The following is a 19081-nucleotide window of genomic DNA, read 5'->3' as shown; positions in this document are numbered from 1 at the left end:
AATTATGGGTGATAAACTGTATAAAGGAAAAAAGAAGAGAAATGATAGAAAAAGGGAAAGAAAGAGCATGTGGGCTATAATTCTCCCTCCCTTCTTAGGTGAATGGACATATTAAAAGCTACTTGTTTTCAGCTGCAGATAATTGCAGCGTTTGCTTTGCCACGTTCTGCCTTAAATCTTTCTGTGTACTTTTCCTCCAACGGTAACCACAGCATTGTGTTTAATACAGAAGTTTCAAGAGCTGTAGCCACACACAGAAAGGATTATATGTAACATCATAGGCAGAAAGGTGTCACACAGGCATTACATTTATACCCAAAGCGCAGCAATAGATACCATCATACATATCATTACGCTTTTATACAAAACCTTGCTAATTAAGTGGAAGCTGGGCAACTGAGTTACATAGCAAGAACATCCCCCACAGCCAAACATCTCGGGAGCTTCCCTTTCTTTCACTGAGACAGCAGTTAATTTTATACAGCATGTAAAATCAGAATGTAAAATGCTCCTAATATGTTTTGGTATCCTCACAATTGCATTAGCTGCATTTCTTGAACGCCTCCCAGGAGATGAAGACCCTTTTCCAGCAGCAGCATCCAACTTTGCTGACCAGCTAAACACACAAAGGGTGAAAACTTCTCTCTCCCAAGTCAAATGTACCTCTCAGCATAACGTGGGCTGAGTTCTGTAAAGATTTGCTCCAGCTTGTTAGATAGATAGAGACTGCATTATCTGGAATGCATTTATACAAAGAACCCTGTAGTTCCTGACACATTTTAACCCTACTGAAATTTCACATAAGAGTTTTAAGTGGTCACATTCCCTCCCACAATACATGCAAAACTAAGGTACAATTGCAGGATCAGGCAAATATTTGTATTTTAAAGCTACACAACAACCAAGTCGTCAGCATGTGCCAACTTTGAGAGTTATTTAAGAAATTTTCCTTTCAGCCCTAACAGCACAGCCATACTGCAGTTTCAAAAATGAAGCTAGACACTGATTCATCACTACAAAATAACAGAGCTACCTGCCTGCAGAGCCATGTCTATGCAAAGACATTAAAATAACTCAGGCTGAAAGTGAACACATTTTGTGAGGTAGAATCCAGAACCAGCCAAAAAAAAAAAAAAAAGGAGCCTACAAAAGCATAGGGTAGGAACTTCTGAGCCACAACTCCGCTGCAGAAGTTGGTGGGTTGTTGAATTTCAGACTGAGACAAACTGAAGCGGTGGGAGGCAAAGAAGGAAAGGTACATCCATTATTACACAGAAACATTAAACAATTCATTGTAAACACCTTTTCAGTGACAAAAGTGAAGATAGGCAAAACAAGAGCACCATGCATTAAGCCTTGTCTGTCAGGGCAAAAGCTGCAAATCACTTCCATAGCACATTCCTTTGTATGTAGTTAAAATACTTGACATAATATTGAAACTAGTAGAAGCCCTAGTGGGAATGGTATCTTCCCATTAAACCAGAGGTGCACTGATGATTTCTAAGTGATTAGCAATTAATCCCAATTTTATATCCTCCATGTGGGCTCTACTGACTAGTTATGGAAGAGCTCTTGTAATCATTGTAGATGGCTGTCTGAAAGCATCAGCTCTGTGCTCAGTTAGGCAAATTGAACATTAATAACTATTAGAAAAAGAATATAGGCTGAGCAGAGAGTGCATTTTGTTACAGCCTCAATAGAGTTTGAGTAGGAAAAGCAGAAGGCAATGTACCAAAGGGCATATGGGTGCAATTATTCACTTGAGAAGTAATTAAGCAAGCACTGCCAGCCACTGAGGCACAAACAGATTTGACCCACAGAACATAACTCATGCAGGACACAACTAATTACAAAGTTTGCCATGAACTGTCACCTACATCTGAGTAAAAGCACCAGCAATTGGTGCAAGAAGACAGAATTAGCAGTATTTGAGGTGATTTTAGACTGCAAAACATGGTTAATGCAAAGGCTGGCTTAATTTTTGCTAGCTATTGAATAGCAAACCCCAGGAATAACCAGAACTGATAACCCCCAAAACAGTTTTTGTAAGAATTTGTGAATAGCTATTTCACTTTTGAGTGATAACACATGTTTATCTAAATTAATTTCTCAGGTAAACAAATGAAGTTCAGGAGCACAGAATGCAATCTGTTTGGATCTACTGACTCCAGGGCAACTGTCATTGCCAAAGCTAAGGAAAATAATGGAGAGACAATTCAAAGAAAGACACGTCCACCCAGGTAATGTAAATACAAAGTGTGTGTTCACTGTGAGCCAAACCGATCAGAAACTCCAGAATAACTTCTTGTAGAAGAGCCATAAAAGCTGTTCCCTTCTGAGGACTTCTCTCTGAGATGTATTTTGTTTGTTCTCAGCTTCCAAACTGCAAACTAGTTGCTGTATTTTTCTGTAACACAATGTCAATGCTAAAGACCCGGAGAAGAAAAAAGGTTTTGTTATCTGCAAAATCTCCTAAATTCCCTGGATGGCACAGACACTTAACAGCAGAGCAGCTAACTGTCCCATTAGTTCTCAGTGAAACACTTGGATTTAAAAATGTTTTTGAAAGTGCACATCATTTTTTTTCCCCCAAATTACTTTCTGAACGTATTTTCTGAATAATCTTTGAGTGTAACTCTTATAATATACTTGAAGCCCAGCACACAGCACAGCACACAGCATTTGGACACGGCAGCCAAATGAAACATCTTGTTTCCTGATGAGGCTCATCTTACCACAAGACCGGACAGCACACTTGCTTGTGATCCCCTGAAAAATGCACGCTTCTCCATTTCCAGTTAGAAATTTCTGTTAAAACTCAGCGTGCATTCCTGCTAAGGCGCAATAACAAGAAGCAGCAGCAGCAAGGGCAGCTGATGCTACAAAAACCTTTAATATACATATTTACCTAAAAATAAGGCAAAGTAGATTTATATTATTTTTTTCCAACCAGTAATGGTAAATAGATTCAAAGGAACATTTTACAGTGAAGGAAGACATTATCATCCCTAATTCTTAGCCCAGTGCATGGAAGTGGTACATATGGCACATGCAGTGAGATCATTCCTCCTATTTGCACATTATTTTGCAGTCACTAGCTACGCAAGCACGTAGCATTATTTAAATATCTCAAAGACTTTATTATATGTATTTGGATGCAACTTTTTCTTTAAAAAACGTCATAGCCTAAATCCCTTTGACTTGTAGTTGGTTCATTATCAGCTTTAATTGTGCTAGGCAGGAAGAGAGCTAATAAGCATAAGGAGTTTGCCACCTGGCATTAACATTTTAAATCACTGTGGTTGCTATACTCAAGCAGCACGAATAGCATGAGGAAAAAATGCTAAAGGTCAGAGAAAGTAAAACCACAAGCTTGCTTCTTTTGAGGATTTTGACTGTGTAAAACGAAAAAGCCAAACTACAGATGTCTGTTAAATAGTCTCAGGTAAGGAGATACATTTTTGACACAAGAGAAGCAAAAGAGAATGCTCTGCCAGGAACTCACTCCCATTTGGACAATAAAAGTTCTACTGAAGTGGCCTGGTTCGTTTTGGTTGCTACACTGTGGCATGTAAAGCCAGTCCCAGAGCACTCAGGATTTAAAAGTCAATGCCGTGAATTTCACCTGCCACCTTAAGGAAGGCAACAGTGTAAAGTACCCTCAGCATGAAACCGCATTTAGAAAAAGGATCCCTCCTCAACCCTCACCCCTAACCTGGCTTTTTATTCCATTCTAACTTTCCTAAGTTTTTCTAACCATTTTAAGTATGGAACACATGATTCATCCAGTAGAGATATTCACAGAAAGACATTCCATTCTAACAGTGGAGTTTTAAATCCAGGATTCAAGAAAAAAAATAATGAACACCCTACCCCAACTTAGATGGTCAATAATTTTAACTTATAAATTAAATTAAAGAAATCAAAACATATACAAAAAGACCAAGCACGGATTTGGACCAAAAAACCACACTCAGGTCATTTGGAGAATATGGTAGCAACCTGTAAGACACTGAGCTAATAGCCAGAACCTGATTGATCTGTTTTGACCCAGTCGGGAATGGGAGTATTGCACACTTTGGGACATCTGTGATTGTGCACCTAACTCAGTTTCAGGAACTGAAGCACTTTTACAAATGAAGTCATATATACAAATAAAACTTGAAAAAGTATTAACTACATTCATAACTTCATTACATTTTTTCACTGATGTGTCACTACATGTGAAATTTAAAAATATAGCACAAAAGATGGGGAGAACCACAGACTGAGACTCAGTGAAATTACCCCAAAACTGAACCTGAGCAAATCACTAGACTGGAACTTGAATTTACAAGTATCATGAAAGGATGAGAGCAAATAAACACAATGCATATTAAGAAGCAAGATTTTAATAAACTCAGAAGTGGCTGACAAGGTTGCCTGGAAGAGACACATGGAAAGAAAGAAAGAAAAAATAAAAGACAAAAAAGAAAGAAGGCAAATCCTTTTTGAGAAAAAAATAAACGTAGAATCATAGAATCAGCTAGGTTGGAAAAGACCTACAAGATCATCCAGTCCAACCATCAAACATAATGCTGATGGCCCCAGTGTGAAGGAAGGATATAGATATTTTAAGTTTTAGCCATCCTCAGTAGAAGTTAACTCCTTACTGATTTCAAATATAAAATGTAAAGAACAGAAAGTGGAAACTGGCTAAGCATAAAAAAGCATAGCGAAAGTATGCAAAGGCAGCACCAGAAAATGATCAAATAAATTGAGGTACAATTCTCAAGAGACAAAGGATAGAAATGACTTCTACAAATACAACTCTGAATAGCAGGAGGACCAAGGAATACCACTAGTTGGTGAGCAGCTTAAAGGCAAGGTACGCTATTGACACTCAAGTGTCAATAGTGTACCTCTCAAGTGTTTACTGCTTTATTGACCATTGTTACTAAGAAAGTCAATTGTAATTAGCTGGAGTCCACAATTAAAAACTACAAACAAAAGGGGACAATATGAGAAGAGAACAAGGAGAGAAAAGGTTACAAAAAATACTTAGGTCAACTAATCTGAAATTGGTTGTGCTGTATTAAACCTGAAGTCTTTGGGAAATGGTTGAGTATTTCAGTTGTTACTGCTTGAAAGCTGTTAGTACTAGAGTTATTTCTGAAGACATGATGGATGTTGGGTACAAAAGCTTTTGAAAGAGCAAAAATAATGCCTGTCTTTAAAAGGAGGAGGAAGAAACTGCAGACTGGTTATTCTAAATTTCTTTCACAGTTGTAGTCAACTCAAAGAAAAACAGGGAAAGAACAAACGTGAACATGGATTCTTCAAGGTCTAACAAAGTAACGAGCATTGTGATGTGGGAAACAATTGATGTTGTATTCCACAGTTTTAGGAAGACTTCCAGCACCATCTCAAGTCTGCCTCCTGGTCTGATCAAGGAACATGACCTAAATAGTATTACTACAGGGTAAATAATGGTAGAAAAAGACTTAGAGTATAGCTATCAGTGATTCACTGTATACAAGGTAGAAGGCATCAAGTTCTTGTTCAGCACTGAATACATTACTATTCTTTATTTTTATCATTAATGTTGATGACAGAAGAGATACCACTCCCACAAAGTCTGCACATAGGTCTAAGCCAGGCAGCTCTGCTGGCACACTAGGGGACACAATTAGAGTCTGAAAAGATCTTCGCAGAAATGGTTTGAAAAAGATTAACTGTGATTCAAGGATATTTCCTTCTCAGAAATAATAAACTGCAGAAATGTAGGTTGAGAGTCAACGTAACAGCTTTGTGCTAACGGATCTAGATCAGAAGCTAAAACTGAATCTACAAAGCTATGGCATATAAAAGCAAGTCTCATACTGGAGGCCTTATAGGCAGAATAAAGCATGCCCTGGATGCCACCTGAAACGATCATTTTGCTGCACTTGCTTTCGATGAGGCCTGAAATGGATTTCTGTTGAGTTGTGGATATCACCTGCAGGTTGAAATTCAGGTGAAGCAACTTTGAAAGAGCAGCAGTCTCAAAAGCAGTATACAAGAAAAGACTGAAATACTGGGGATTTTTCTAGAAAAGCTTATTCTTGAAAAGCATCATTTTAACAGAAGTACATACCCATGTTAGAGAAATGGAAATTTGTGTTAGACTTTATAAGAACTTTGCAGAGGTAAAGGCAGATGTGCAAGGAAAACAGACAACCCCTGCTCAGCTTTAGAAACTAGTTAGAAAAATGTCTGCTGGGAACCGCTTAGGTATAATGGATTCTACATTTAGGACACATTTAGCATTCTTCCAGATTTCTTTCCACTTATTCCTTTACCTTAAAATAACAAGGCACGAAAGTAACTGAAAATATAAATACATCACATTTTGCTACAGCTTGCAAATATGCCAAAATGTAAAGCATCTTTTCCTCCAACTTTATAAAACTAGAACACTCTCTGAGGTAAATAGAACCAGGTACGCCCAATTTTATCCTCCTTTCAGGATCACTTGTCCTCAAAGGGATAAGTGACAACAATATACCTCTCATCCTAAACCTCCAGGTGTCATCAACCAAGCAGGAAACCTCACTGCAAGCACCTCCAGATGTATGAGATGAGAACGCATCTGCTCACATACAGGTCTATAGCATCACATCCAAAAAAAACCACAAAAAACAAACACACACAAACAAAAAACAGCACCAAAATCCACACTGAATTACAATTATCTGTGTAAATAGCCTGAAGTATGTTTTCAACACATGAAGATATAATGCTTAGTCATTTAAACATTTTTAATGCTTCTTTGATACTACTTAAACAAATGAAACACTTTTCTCTCTGTACATCCTCTGGTCACATGGTATTTGTTACTGGGCTTTCATGTTCCAGGCTAACACAACTGATTTCCACGTTCTGAAAACTCTGGTTTCGATTACCATGACAACGAGAACACATAATTATATACACGCACTGAAGGCAAAACGGGACAAGTAGAAAGCATCCAGAGCATTCTGAGTATACATGCATGACAAAAAAAAAAAAAAGTAAAAACAGAGTGGAACAGATTTCTTTTAATGTTGTATTTTCACAGGAGAACTTAACAGAAAGCAGTAAAGAAAATTAAATGAATATGAATTACGTGAACATGAATAAAACTATATGATTACCCCACACTTTATTTTATTGCATTTGGCAACTATTTTCCAGTTATTGGAATCAGAAGTTTACAAAACTGTGAGTTCCACTTAAAGATTTAGTTTTAAGAAACATCTAAGAAAAAAAAAAACACTCCTCATTTTTGTGAAATATCATAAACTCATCATCTTTATTCCCAGTAATACATATCAACATAGTCATGAATGATTGTAATTTCAGTCTCTGTGCCCATTCCTTGCTGCTTTTGTTTTGGTATCAACAAATACTTCAGTTACTGTCTTTAGCAAAAGCTGTGGTGCCTTCCAAGGTAAAAAGAGACATCTTTAGGACAGGACCGAAGTCACCGAACTCATTCAACTAGGACACTGAGGTTGGTAGCTAACCCAGTTATTAGTTTCAACTGCTGAGCAGGGAGCAGAAGTCTATTACCATACTTCTAAGTAATCACTCCAATTCATCAAATTATACCCAAGCAATTTCCCCTCTCTGACATCTAATTTCTTGGATGGAGAAAAATTTACTTTGCTGTAAAATATCAAAATGAAATGGAATTATGACTTCTGGAGTATAGAACCAGACACCGACCAGTTTTCCTAGAGAGAATATTCACCTTCTCCCAGGACACAGAACCATTCAACACTGCAAGCTCTGGCCTTGCCAGCACATGGGATTCAGCCGGCACTCCCAGGATGAGGGCATCAGAAGCTTGTCAGTAACCTGCATTGGTCACCTGTGTTTGGAAGAAGCTTTGATATTCCTACTATCCCAGACTGTTGTATTAAAGGAGCTTGGGTGGATAACAAACTAAAACCAGAAATAGTACTTACCAAGCTGATTTCAAAGGGCAGCACTTATATTATTGAACTGATAAGACGATTCACATGCCTTACTTTTCAAAACGAATAGAATGAATGTCTTTGAATGTCCTTCAGAACATGATACAGAAAAGGAAATCTCACACAGGTATGAAAACATTAAACAAGCACATCCACGGGGGAAAAAGAAAAGAAAAAAGAAAAAAAAAGGCAAGAATTTGAGTTCATTTAAATGAATGATAGTACTGTCCTGGATCTCTCCTGGGGACAAGGTTTTGTCTGAGATTTTATTTTTTCGAGAATCAGAGCAGTAACAAAAAGAGACGTTATTTCTGACCGTAATGACTAAAAATAGGATTAATCCAGTCCTGCCATGACTAAACAAGAGTAAAGACTAGCATTTCACTGACAGTGCATCTGTGACTCTGTACATCATTAGGGACTATGTAATCCAAGACAAGCCACCGCAACTCTCAACAACCCAGAAGGAAATTCTATGAAAGTTCTTTAATGTCAAGATTTCTCACACCGAAACCAATAGCTCCACTATCAAGGTAGGGAAGTCTCAACACATAGCCCCTGACTAATGAGAAAGTCAGTAGTACAAACACTGGGGAACAAATTATAATTTTTCCTTCATGCAGTAGCCAGGAAATGAGTTGTTTCTGTTCTGCTTTGACTATACCAACCACAGGAAGATGCTGTATTCACTAAATTTGGCAGATAGGCACACTTGACCAGGCAAAATATTCAAACCACAAATCAAGTTGTTGAAAGATAATTAAAAGCAAAACAAAAGTCTGGGAAAGGTTTTGAGTTGTTAGAAGGCCAGCAACATTTTGAAGAAAGATTAAAGATAATGTTCAACTATCTTAAACAAAATAAACCAATTGGTACCCTAAAACCTGCAATATTGTTCAATCCTTATGTTAAAGTCAGGTAGATCCACAAAAATAGTAAGGTTTCGCTCTTAAGTAAACTGTTTCTCCCATGGATAAAGCTGAGCCCATTAGCATGCATTTCTAATATAACCCATGTTTAGTTTTTTTGTTTGTTTGTTTCTGTAGTATAGTTAACATCAAGATATAAAAATGAAAGCTTAGTTTAAAATAATAATAATACAGCTACAGAGTATCTGGCTTGCGAACTCCATTGAAAATAACAATCACAAATAGCTCTGCAAGTGTAGATTTAGTTATCTGCAGGTCCTTGAGAAAGCTCTTAGATTACCCCAACAAAGACCAGACCATTAAGATCATAGTAGCTGAAAAAGCTGTATTACAGGAGGCTACCCTTAGCATCTGCAAACCTCCTTTTGAAACAAGTAACTAAATTTAGTTTCTGTGTATAAATTCCTGCAAGTAAAGAGCATACAAGGAAATACGGGTGAAGGCATAGTACACTCTTTGATACACATATAAACTAATCTATATTAGCTTTATGAAAACATATAAGGGTATTTTAAATCCTATAGAATAAAGAGATATTTTTAAAAATCTCACTTCTGAATTCAATCTAGGAATTTGAACAGGACAAACTAGAACTCACAGCATTGCTTTCAACTCCACACTTCAACCTGCAAGACAAGGTTTAGCAGCTGCTTTAGCATCTTTGTAGTGTACCAAAAGCTGTAGCCCTCAGGTTCAGTTTTGCAATACATCTTACATGAAAGAGCTTTTCTTCCATTCCACTGCCACAGGTCTTTTCCCATACCCTTCAATACAAAACTTTCTCAGCTGACTTTGGCCACAGAGTCTGAGAAAGAAGATGACTAGACAAGAGCTCCTTTTTGCTTGTTTTCTTTCAATTTTTGCTTTTTTTTCCCCCTCCATCACATATATATTTTTACCTTTAAATTGCTAAATTAGAAGTCTGCAATGGAAGTTCTGTCCTCAGTATTCCTCTGAATCTTGGGCAATTTATAAAAAGCAAAAATCAAAGTAATAACATATATTAGGATGGCGGTATTTCTAGCTCCAGTCAACTTCAGTTCAAGTCTAATTTCTCCATCAAGACTGTGTTAATGTATCTTTGAAGAATTTCATCATAATAATGAATTCAAAGGCTTTTGCTATTTTATGAGTGGTGACAGAAACTATAGTTTGATGTCAGAGAAAACAATGAGTTTAACAGCTTCCTGATTAACACAGCCCAATTTACTTTCTTCAGGCACTTGAGGTAAGTTCTGCTCTTATCCATCAGGCTGTAAAGTTTCAGTTACTTCTGTTCCTGCTTTTTTTATGACTAAGCTTCTGATCACCAGTAGCTTCCTACATTGTAAAAGACACATAGAGGTATTCTCCTTGCAGACTGAACTCATGGGGTCAAGAATAGGCAACTAAGTCTTTGAGCTAATGAACTTCAATTTTTTTTTTTTTTTAGGTAATTATAGTAAAACTTTTACAAAGGAAGAAATTGCATGCATAAGTATAATTTATGGTTAGATGTTTCTAGCTACAGCATAGTGAAAATAGGTCTTTCAGAGGTACAAAGAGCACCTTTTTGTAATTCTGTCAGCACCTCCTTCAGCCAACATGACACTTACTGTATTCCTCAGGTTCTCTCTCCTTTACATCCACATTTTCAGGTTATGGATTAGCTTAGGAAAGCTCTCCCCCCTAAATTTAGGTAACTAGAAATCGGGGCTAACTTTACGGGGTGTCAGGGGCAAGGTGTGGCCAGCGGGGTGGCCGCCTCTGTGACGTGAGGAGAGAGAGAAAAAGCCGCCTCTGTGAGGAGCGGCCCCGTCAGACAAAGCCGCTCACAAAATGGCCGCCCCCTGGGCGCCACCCGCCCGCGTGGCTGAGGGTCCTGGAAGTGCCTCTGGGAAAACAGGTGTAAGAAAGGGCAAAACACTGCATGGTAGTGAGAAGTGAGACAAGAAGGAGAGGGATGAGGTACTGGAGCACTCTGAAGACCGGGAGCAGAGTAACAGGTAGGGAGGGATTTAGGCTGCCTGAAAACAGTTCTGAGGTACTTGTGTTGCAAAACGTACCTCACGCTCCAAAACAAAAGGAAAGATAAGAATGTATCTCTAGCAGTTACTGAAATGCAAAATCCATTATTTTCTACCATTCTTACAGAATACAGTCCCTGAATGGTTCATAGTAAGCTGAAACACATCAAGAAAAAATGGTGGGACTGTTTGTGACAGACCAGAACACAAAGTAGTCTACCACTCTGTATTGTACAAGCGTTATCTGGGACAATTAATGCTATTTTAACAAAAATGAGTTATAACTGGGATTATAAAGTTTACATAGTAAATTGTCTCATTGTTTTTATCTGTGGAAAAATATAACCTTGAAGTATGCCCTTTATCATTTAGCCTAGACACACTGCTTTGGAGGTGCACCAAGAAAAAAATAAATAGGAAAAATATTCAAGTATTTTGCTTGTAGGGCACATGGGGAGTTTCAATAGCTCATATAAATTGTTTTTAACTACAACATTTAAGAAAATGCAGATATACTTACTCAGCATAGACCACTGACACAGAGCAGCTTGAGGCGTGGGCCCTGCTCTGACTTCTCTCCATGAATAATTTCTTACTTCACAGAAGATACGTACAGATTCAAAAAATTATTTTAGGTGTACAGCCCCTCAATCGTAATCTACGTGATCTCAAAACAGCATTGTACATCAGGAGCTTGAGCTTCCAAAATACAAAGAAAACGAGAGAAAAGACCTTTTATCTGAAAATATTTCCAAAAACAAAATAGTAGATTTTGGTACTTGCATGAAAGTATAAACATGGCCTGCATGCTGTTTTCTAGTTCATCATATCACTAAAAAATAAATGAGCAAAAGTTCTTCCTTCTGAATATAGAAGCAGTTTGCCATATGCACTTTATAACAGCCCCCTCATTACAGAGAACCTTTTCGCCATATGATTGTGTATATTAGAACAATTAAATTCAGAATTCTCAGGATTTTCTTTAAATGAGCTGAACGGCTGTGAAAGGTGCTGGACTGACAGCTCTGATAAGTGAGGTCCTCTTTCATCTGCATTGATACAGTACTGAGAATAGCAATGCAATTTTTGTTCACACTCTCCTGGGTATGTAATTTATCCCTGACCTTGAGAAGTGCCCGTTTAATCATTAGCCTCTCTGAGGTGATAACAAGAAAGGCAACCATAGTAGTACAAGGCACCTGTTCATTAGGAAGTAGACTGAGAAAGAGCATCAGCTCATCTCAGCACAGAGCACCGCACATTAAGAACTCTTCTACATGTGGTTGATCCTTCTCTCTGCAAGTAACACTGGTGTTGTCAGTAATATATTTTTTACACAGTTGCAGGCTCATATTCCCTTTGGCTGAAAGGACAAAATAAAACCTTCTGAAAGCAGGGAAACTAAGGGACCTATGGCAAGAAATATCTGACTATTTTATTTAACTACCTTTTATGTTCACGCTGTCTGCATAAATGGCAATGAGCTATATAGTTCTCCCCAGATGCATATTCTTGTGATTTATAAGACTGAAAAAGGTATGGGGCATTTGTTTTTGTTTTCCTCTTTAGAAGTATATGGTACTCTTTCAGTGTTTGATAAAATATTTAAGAAAAATAAGGATTCTTACCTGAAGTCACCTGTGTTTTGCTGCACAATTGAAAAAAACCAAAACCTAATTTGTTACAGAAAAAGAAAAAAAGCTGAAGCAGATATGAGCAAGTTACATGCAAATCTGTTCAACAGATTGTGCATTGTTGTTGAACAATAGAGTAATTTTCATCTCAGACAAACAATTTCAATATTAAGGGCAACAGAATCTACCTATACTATAAATGGACAAGACATAATGAGTGAGATCCAGTCTTAAAAGTCTCATCTGATGTTAATTGTCCTACAGGGAGTAAGCATGAAATATTTCTGCATATCTTCAAAAATTTTTTTTTAATCTCTGTCAAGAGATGAAAAGGCCAAATACTTCCATGCATTAGTGATGAAAATAGAAGAAAAAAAGAAAAAAAAGATGATAAAGGGAGGCAGAAAAGTGTGAAGTTAAATTTAAAAGATATGTGAGACATTAACATGGTGGTATAAAACATCATATAAAATGGCCATGCACCATATTAAAACATTCATTTAACGAAGATATTTTGAAGTGAAAGCTAGTATAATGCGAATGTGCGCAGGCAAAACAGAAGTAAAGGTTTTCTGGGTGCCATTTTATAATTCTAAGTAAAATTCATACTCCGCAAAACAAAGAGCAGGCAATGCTTGCTCTGGCAATCTTAATGGGATTTTTATTCCAGTGTTTGATATTCAGTGTCTCCTGCAAACTACCAGTGTTGGAATTTCCCTTTTTGAAAGCCTGTATTTGATATCTGGACTGCTTTTTTTTTTTTTCCTCCTTCCTCTCATTTATGTGTGTGGTTTTCCTTTTAACCCTCACCCCTTTTTAATTTAAATAAAACTCTAGAAGGAAAAAAAAAAAGAAACAGAAGATCAGAGGATGTGAAGATGCCATTCTGGGAACTAGCAAGCAGTCTCAACAGTAAAAGAAGCCAAGTGATCTTTCAAGTGGGCTATTACTGTAGTTGTGGGAGCAGAATAATGAAACTGAACAGAATAATTGGCCTAAATATCTGGTTAGAGGGCTGGTACAGAGAAAAGAGCATGAAAGGCTCTACTAAAACCACAGAAAGGTGGGTGTTCCTGCAATCAGCACAGAAAAAAAAGCATTGGAGAAGTCTGTAAACTAAAGAAGAGGGGGAGGGGAATCACTGGAAAGAAATCCAAGCAGAGAGGGAAAAAAAAAAAACAGCACCACTTTCGAATCTGAAACTCTGAAGGAAAAGAAAGTACTTGATGGTATTTGCTGACATTCCAGGGATGGCAGTTAGGAAAACAGCAATTGGTAATGCAGTATCAAGAGTTACACACAGAAGAAGATACATAGGTGGCTCCTGAGATATATGTAGGAACATATCATTTTTAAAATAGGGACAAAGATACAAATTGGCTGAATAGTCTTGTAAAAGCCGAAGTCTTAAGGAATATCTGATATCACTGCAATGAGAAAATAAACAACCATCTAAACTGGTCATATCCAACAGATGAAGATTTAACAAATAGGTTCTAAACAGGAAGGTGGTGAGGTCAGCTGTCAGGAGCACGCACATTCAAACCAACACTTTATTACATCAGAAAAAGCCTGAAGATGTAAGATCCAGTTTAACCATGCTATTTAAAGATTAAACTACAAATGTTTTCAAGTCTTATTATGTACTTCTCAAATTAACTCTCTAAGTTACTATAAACAAGTCCAAAAACAAATGCATCCTCTTTAAAGTTCTGGTGACAGAAACACACAATGCAGTTGATATTCTTATGGTTAATGAATTATGATTATAATAACAGTAGCAGTAGATGATAATTACAATGACAACGTCATACTCTCAAAGAACTACAGCAAGGTATTTTCTGTGCAATTAGCATTAGCATTAGTGACAGAGCAGAAAATAAGTTGCTTTTCATTGACTGAATTGTATTAGAGCTCTTTAAATAACACACAAATGAAGATTCCCAGTCTTCATAAATACAAGGAGGATGAGAGTTCTAAGGATCTCAGTACAGATAGATGTTATTCCTACCCCCAAAACAAACAAACTACTGTAAGATTTTCTAATGAACCAGTGAAACCTTCAATAACCACTCATTTACACTTCAAAATGTCCAGGTCGTCCTTTGAATACTAATCCATATGCTAACAGCTAAATAAAACTAGCTGCTGGAAATTGATTAACAAATAGAATTGTGTTAATATCACCAATATACTGAGAAAGAACAGTGTATCTAAATAAAGATGCAAAACACATGCCAGGACGTATTAGTAGATATTTTTTCAGTCTTTCCAATAGAATCGCTTTCTAGTAAAAACTTGCTTCGCTTATATTTATGGATGATCACAGCTACAACAGTACTAGTAGTTTATGTAAGTGAGTGACCAAGCAGCCTTCTCTTGGTAAACAGTCAAAACTAAGCCCTCAACACAAAGTACAAATTTCTTTTTAAATTCATGCTATAAAACAAACAAATTCTATTCTGCAGACATCTAAAATCTCTCCTCACAGCTCTTCTTTCTGATCAGCTAACTGCAGAACGCATCACACAATTGCATCCAAGCTACAATCAGTGTGGCCTTAGGTCTCCTAATTTCTCAGTCAACCCACTTCAGATATGAAAGTGGGTGCAATGGAAAACGAAAAAAAATAATTATGTAAGAACATTGTTGCTTTTCATCAACTTTATGTCACCATAAAAGGAAGGCAGTACTGTAGGCAGAGATCTTCAGTGACAGCTACACAACATCACTTCTGACTCTTAACGATAGCTTCAGTAATAATTACACTGTTAATTTTCCCAGAGATATATCTCCTGTTAAACAATTGCATTTATTTAAGAACAATAAGAAATAACAGAAATAGCATTTGGCTCTCTCTCTCTTTTATCTCTTGGTTTCCAAATGACAAACTTCTACTGCACATTAAAAAGATCACACAGAAAGGACTAGACCATGTGAAACACACCACTATTGCTTTTATGATTTTAGTCTTCAAATGAGCACACTTAGAATCACAGAATCACCAAGGTTGGAGAAAACCTCCAAGATCATCCCATTCCAACCGTCCACCTACCACCAATATTTCCCCACTAAACCATGTCCCTTAGTACAACATCTAGGCATTTCTGGAACATCTCCAGGGATGGTGACTCAGCCACTTCAGCTACTTCTAATGATTGTGCCCTTTTCCAACATAGCTAATTAATAGCCCACTTCATTAAAAGTTAAGGTAAAAGAGTAGTATGAAATAATTGTAAGAAGCAACAAAAATAATTTATAGGAGTACATTCAGAATTCTAAGTAATGGGTCTTACTGTTTGTTGTTCAAATTTAAAACCATCTTAGAAGTGACTAACTCCCAGAAAATTAAAACCTTATGGTATTGGGATTGCACATTAGTATGACAGCAGATAAATGGACTTAATCTAAAAATTTCCAGTTTACCTCAACGGAGTTTACATTAAGGGCTGTATGGCCTTAGGCAGCAGTAAAACCAATAGCAGATGGAAGTTCAACACTGTAGAAGAGTGATAGGATCTGCTTAAACTGTTACTTTTACAGAGCTCTTCTACAGTCTTCAGTCATTCGCTTCCTAACCAAACCAAGCACTACTGAAATTCCAAGTGTGCATAAATAAGGCATTTTTACAGAGATCTTTCCCACATGAGGGTACAATTTTATTCTTAGGATTTAAGGCCAGGAGGGACCAGTATGATCATCTAGTCCAACCTCCTGCATTATAAAGGCAGCAGAGAGCTTCATCAAGAGCACAGTACTGCTGGTTAAAATATAGCGTATGCATTGCTGCTGAGCTTACAAATGAAATGAAACAAAACCAAGATGTGTAGTGGTAGACAAGATTCTAGTATTCATTAACATTTCTTTATACTTATCCAGAGATGTGGGAGAAAAAGAAATCAGAGGCTGAGGGTGCTAGGGCATTAATTCTTATTTGGGAATTTATCAGCTTATATAGGAACAGTGCTGGAGAGGAGCCTCCCGAAAAACACAAAAATGTTTCAAGGCACTGTCATATAACATTGCAGAATAGGATATTGTAAATTCATCCATATGAAAGAACTGAGTGATTTTTATTAGCAGGTATTGAACGTAAACAGGACAAGGACTGGTCTTTATTTTTTTTTTTTGTAGGGGGGGGGGATCCAAAGAGATTAGAAATTTTGTAGGGCTTCTACTGACTTTGAAGTTTTAAAGATAGTTCGCTCATTACTTGATATATACAAAAAAAACCAACCAACCCAACACATTAGGAATAGTTCTGTAATTTTTTAAAAGTATCCATCCTAGAAAAACAATTCATTATATTTCAAGCCCAGATATTTTCCCTAGTAGCATTAGAGATGCACATCTGTGTGCCGGTGACTCAAAATCAGTTTCAATACAAATTATTGCTTTATCTCAGAGTTTTCTTAATGTTCAGATTAAAAATTAGAACATCTCAGCTAACTTACTGCAATATACTAAGCTGAGATATAAATAAGATACTCAAATATATTTAAAAATTAATAGGCTTCTACCCAGCTAAAGCCATCCATGTGCATTCATCAATCATCAGTTCTGATCCACCACCTCACAGCAGTTTCATCTTCCCGAGGCTTCAAAAATCACTAGTAATGAAAATCATCTTTGTAAAGAAAGAGGAAGAACTTCCTCAACTGACTACTTAGTTTTGTATCATTTAGTGCAGAAGTCATACAACTCTTGTACTGACTCAGCAGAGCATGTAGGAAATTGCTCTGAAGAGCCATAAGCCAAACCTGTCTGTTGGCAAAGCCTATCAATTACTATTAGCACACCACTTAAGCAGGGAATTTATTGCAAGTTTCTGCTTATCTTAACATACTAAGTTTCCCCAAACCACCATCTTCCCTAACATAAGAATACCTACAGGATTTTTTTCCCCAACAGTTATCATAGAAGTGATACTCTCATCTCATCTTACTTTGAAACTCATTGAGGCAGTATTTCCATATTTCCTGGGATTTAAAAAAGAAAAAAAAAAAGAGAGGTACCTAAGCTGTAGGACAATTTAGGCAACACATAGCTTGGTCTTTACTTGGACCAAAATACAGAATCACAGAATGGAACGGTTTGGGTTGGAAGAGACCTTTAAGATCATCTAGTTCCAACCTCCCTGCTATAGGCAGGGACACCTCCCACTGGACTAGGTTACATAAATAACGTAGGCAAAATGTTTGCTGGCTGTGAAGTTACAGAAGCTTTAGAGCAGGAATATTTAGAAGTGTCTGAAGTGCGTCAGTGACTCCATCCCCACCACAATTAAAATCTCTGGTATTGCAGAGGTTTTGAAGGCAAGCTATACTGTGGGAAGCAAGTAGAGTTCTTGGATGTTCTCACCTATTGCACATTTAATGGTATGGAAACCTCCTGTTTTGGTGTGAGAGGGATCCATCTTCCATTGTAAAAGCCCGTTACACACTTAATTTAAATAAATATAAGGATTGAGTGTCATGCTTCCTCACAACACAAGACTTTCTAGTCATTTCAAGCATCAGTTAAAAGCACTATCTCATTTCCAAAGCTCTTCATTTTCTGTTTATTTATTTATTTAAGAACTACGCTAAGCAGAGGCTCCTGATACCTTTTCTAAAACTCAAGGACACTTACAAACTCTTTATGGGTTGAACTTTCCATTTTTTAAATCATAAAGCAGAATTTCATAACTGCCTTTTTTTTAAACAGACATTGAACATTTTTAGAAAACAAAACTCTACATTTCCCATATTACCTCTTCTGAATATACAAGATCATCTAGAAATCAGTAGTCTCTGCATAAGTAGTTTAGGTATCTCTATACCTCTCTCCAGCCCTTTTGACCTTATCTATAGCCTTTGCAGTGAACAGTTTCAGTGGCTTCTATTCATTTGCAACTAAGACTCAAGTGTAATGCTTTCACATAACACAGTTTTTCTTTTCAAAGAAAAGAATGGGGAACATTAATCCACATCCCACCTAAGCTTCTCTCTCTCGAGTGCCAAATTTCATAGATTTGGCAGTCTTGCATGTGCAGGAGCATATTAGCTCAGCATTTAATTTTATGTGCCTAAATGCATAAATACCTATGGGTATATATTTTGTCATTTGTTTCTTTCCTTTAATGCAGACTGTGATTTCGTGAGATGAAGGAAGAAAATTATTTCTGCTGACTCTGTAAAGGCACTGGAGGTCCAATCCAATGGTTGGATGTTGAAGTGATGTTGAAGTGATGTTGAAATAAAATTGGCTGCTTTTCTGTTTTGCATGTTACTAAATACTGCGTGTGCACACTGCTCAAAGGACTCTAAGTTTCATTTCTGGCTTAAAAAGAACTACAAGATCTTACAACTTCTTTTGCTTTCAAAACTTCCCCACTACAATAAGACCGAGAGCGAAGATAGTGTTCTAAGCCTTAAGTCTAGTGTATAAGCACCATCATCTCACATACCACTAAGCACATCGGGGGAAACCCTTTTCAAGACAGGGAAGTAACTAACACTGTTAAAAACAAAAAAACAGAATAATCATAATCC

At 37.1% G+C, this 19081-nt stretch overlaps 2 long non-coding RNA genes across 4 annotated transcripts in view; one reads left to right on the top strand and one right to left on the bottom strand.

Annotated features, from left to right (window-relative positions):
* LOC110397387 overlaps window positions 1-10589 on the bottom strand; it is a 233785-nt gene extending 223196 nt beyond the window's left edge. For all 3 annotated transcript variants that reach the window (XR_002437737.1, XR_002437738.1, XR_002437739.1), the window contains exon 1: window positions 10504-10589. This is a non-coding gene — a long non-coding RNA (uncharacterized LOC110397387). The remainder of the gene's footprint in view (window positions 1-10503) is intronic.
* LOC110397388 lies at window positions 10711-18774 on the top strand. The gene is made up of 2 exons (XR_002437740.1): window positions 10711-10893; window positions 18676-18774. It is a non-coding gene; the product is annotated as an uncharacterized LOC110397388 (long non-coding RNA).

The sequence above is a fragment of the Numida meleagris genome, chromosome 4, assembly GCF_002078875.1.
Source record: "Numida meleagris isolate 19003 breed g44 Domestic line chromosome 4, NumMel1.0, whole genome shotgun sequence".
Classification (NCBI taxonomy): Eukaryota; Metazoa; Chordata; class Aves; order Galliformes; family Numididae; genus Numida; species Numida meleagris.
Note: the sequence above shows the minus strand (reverse complement) of the source record. Positions and strands in the feature narration are given on the sequence as shown.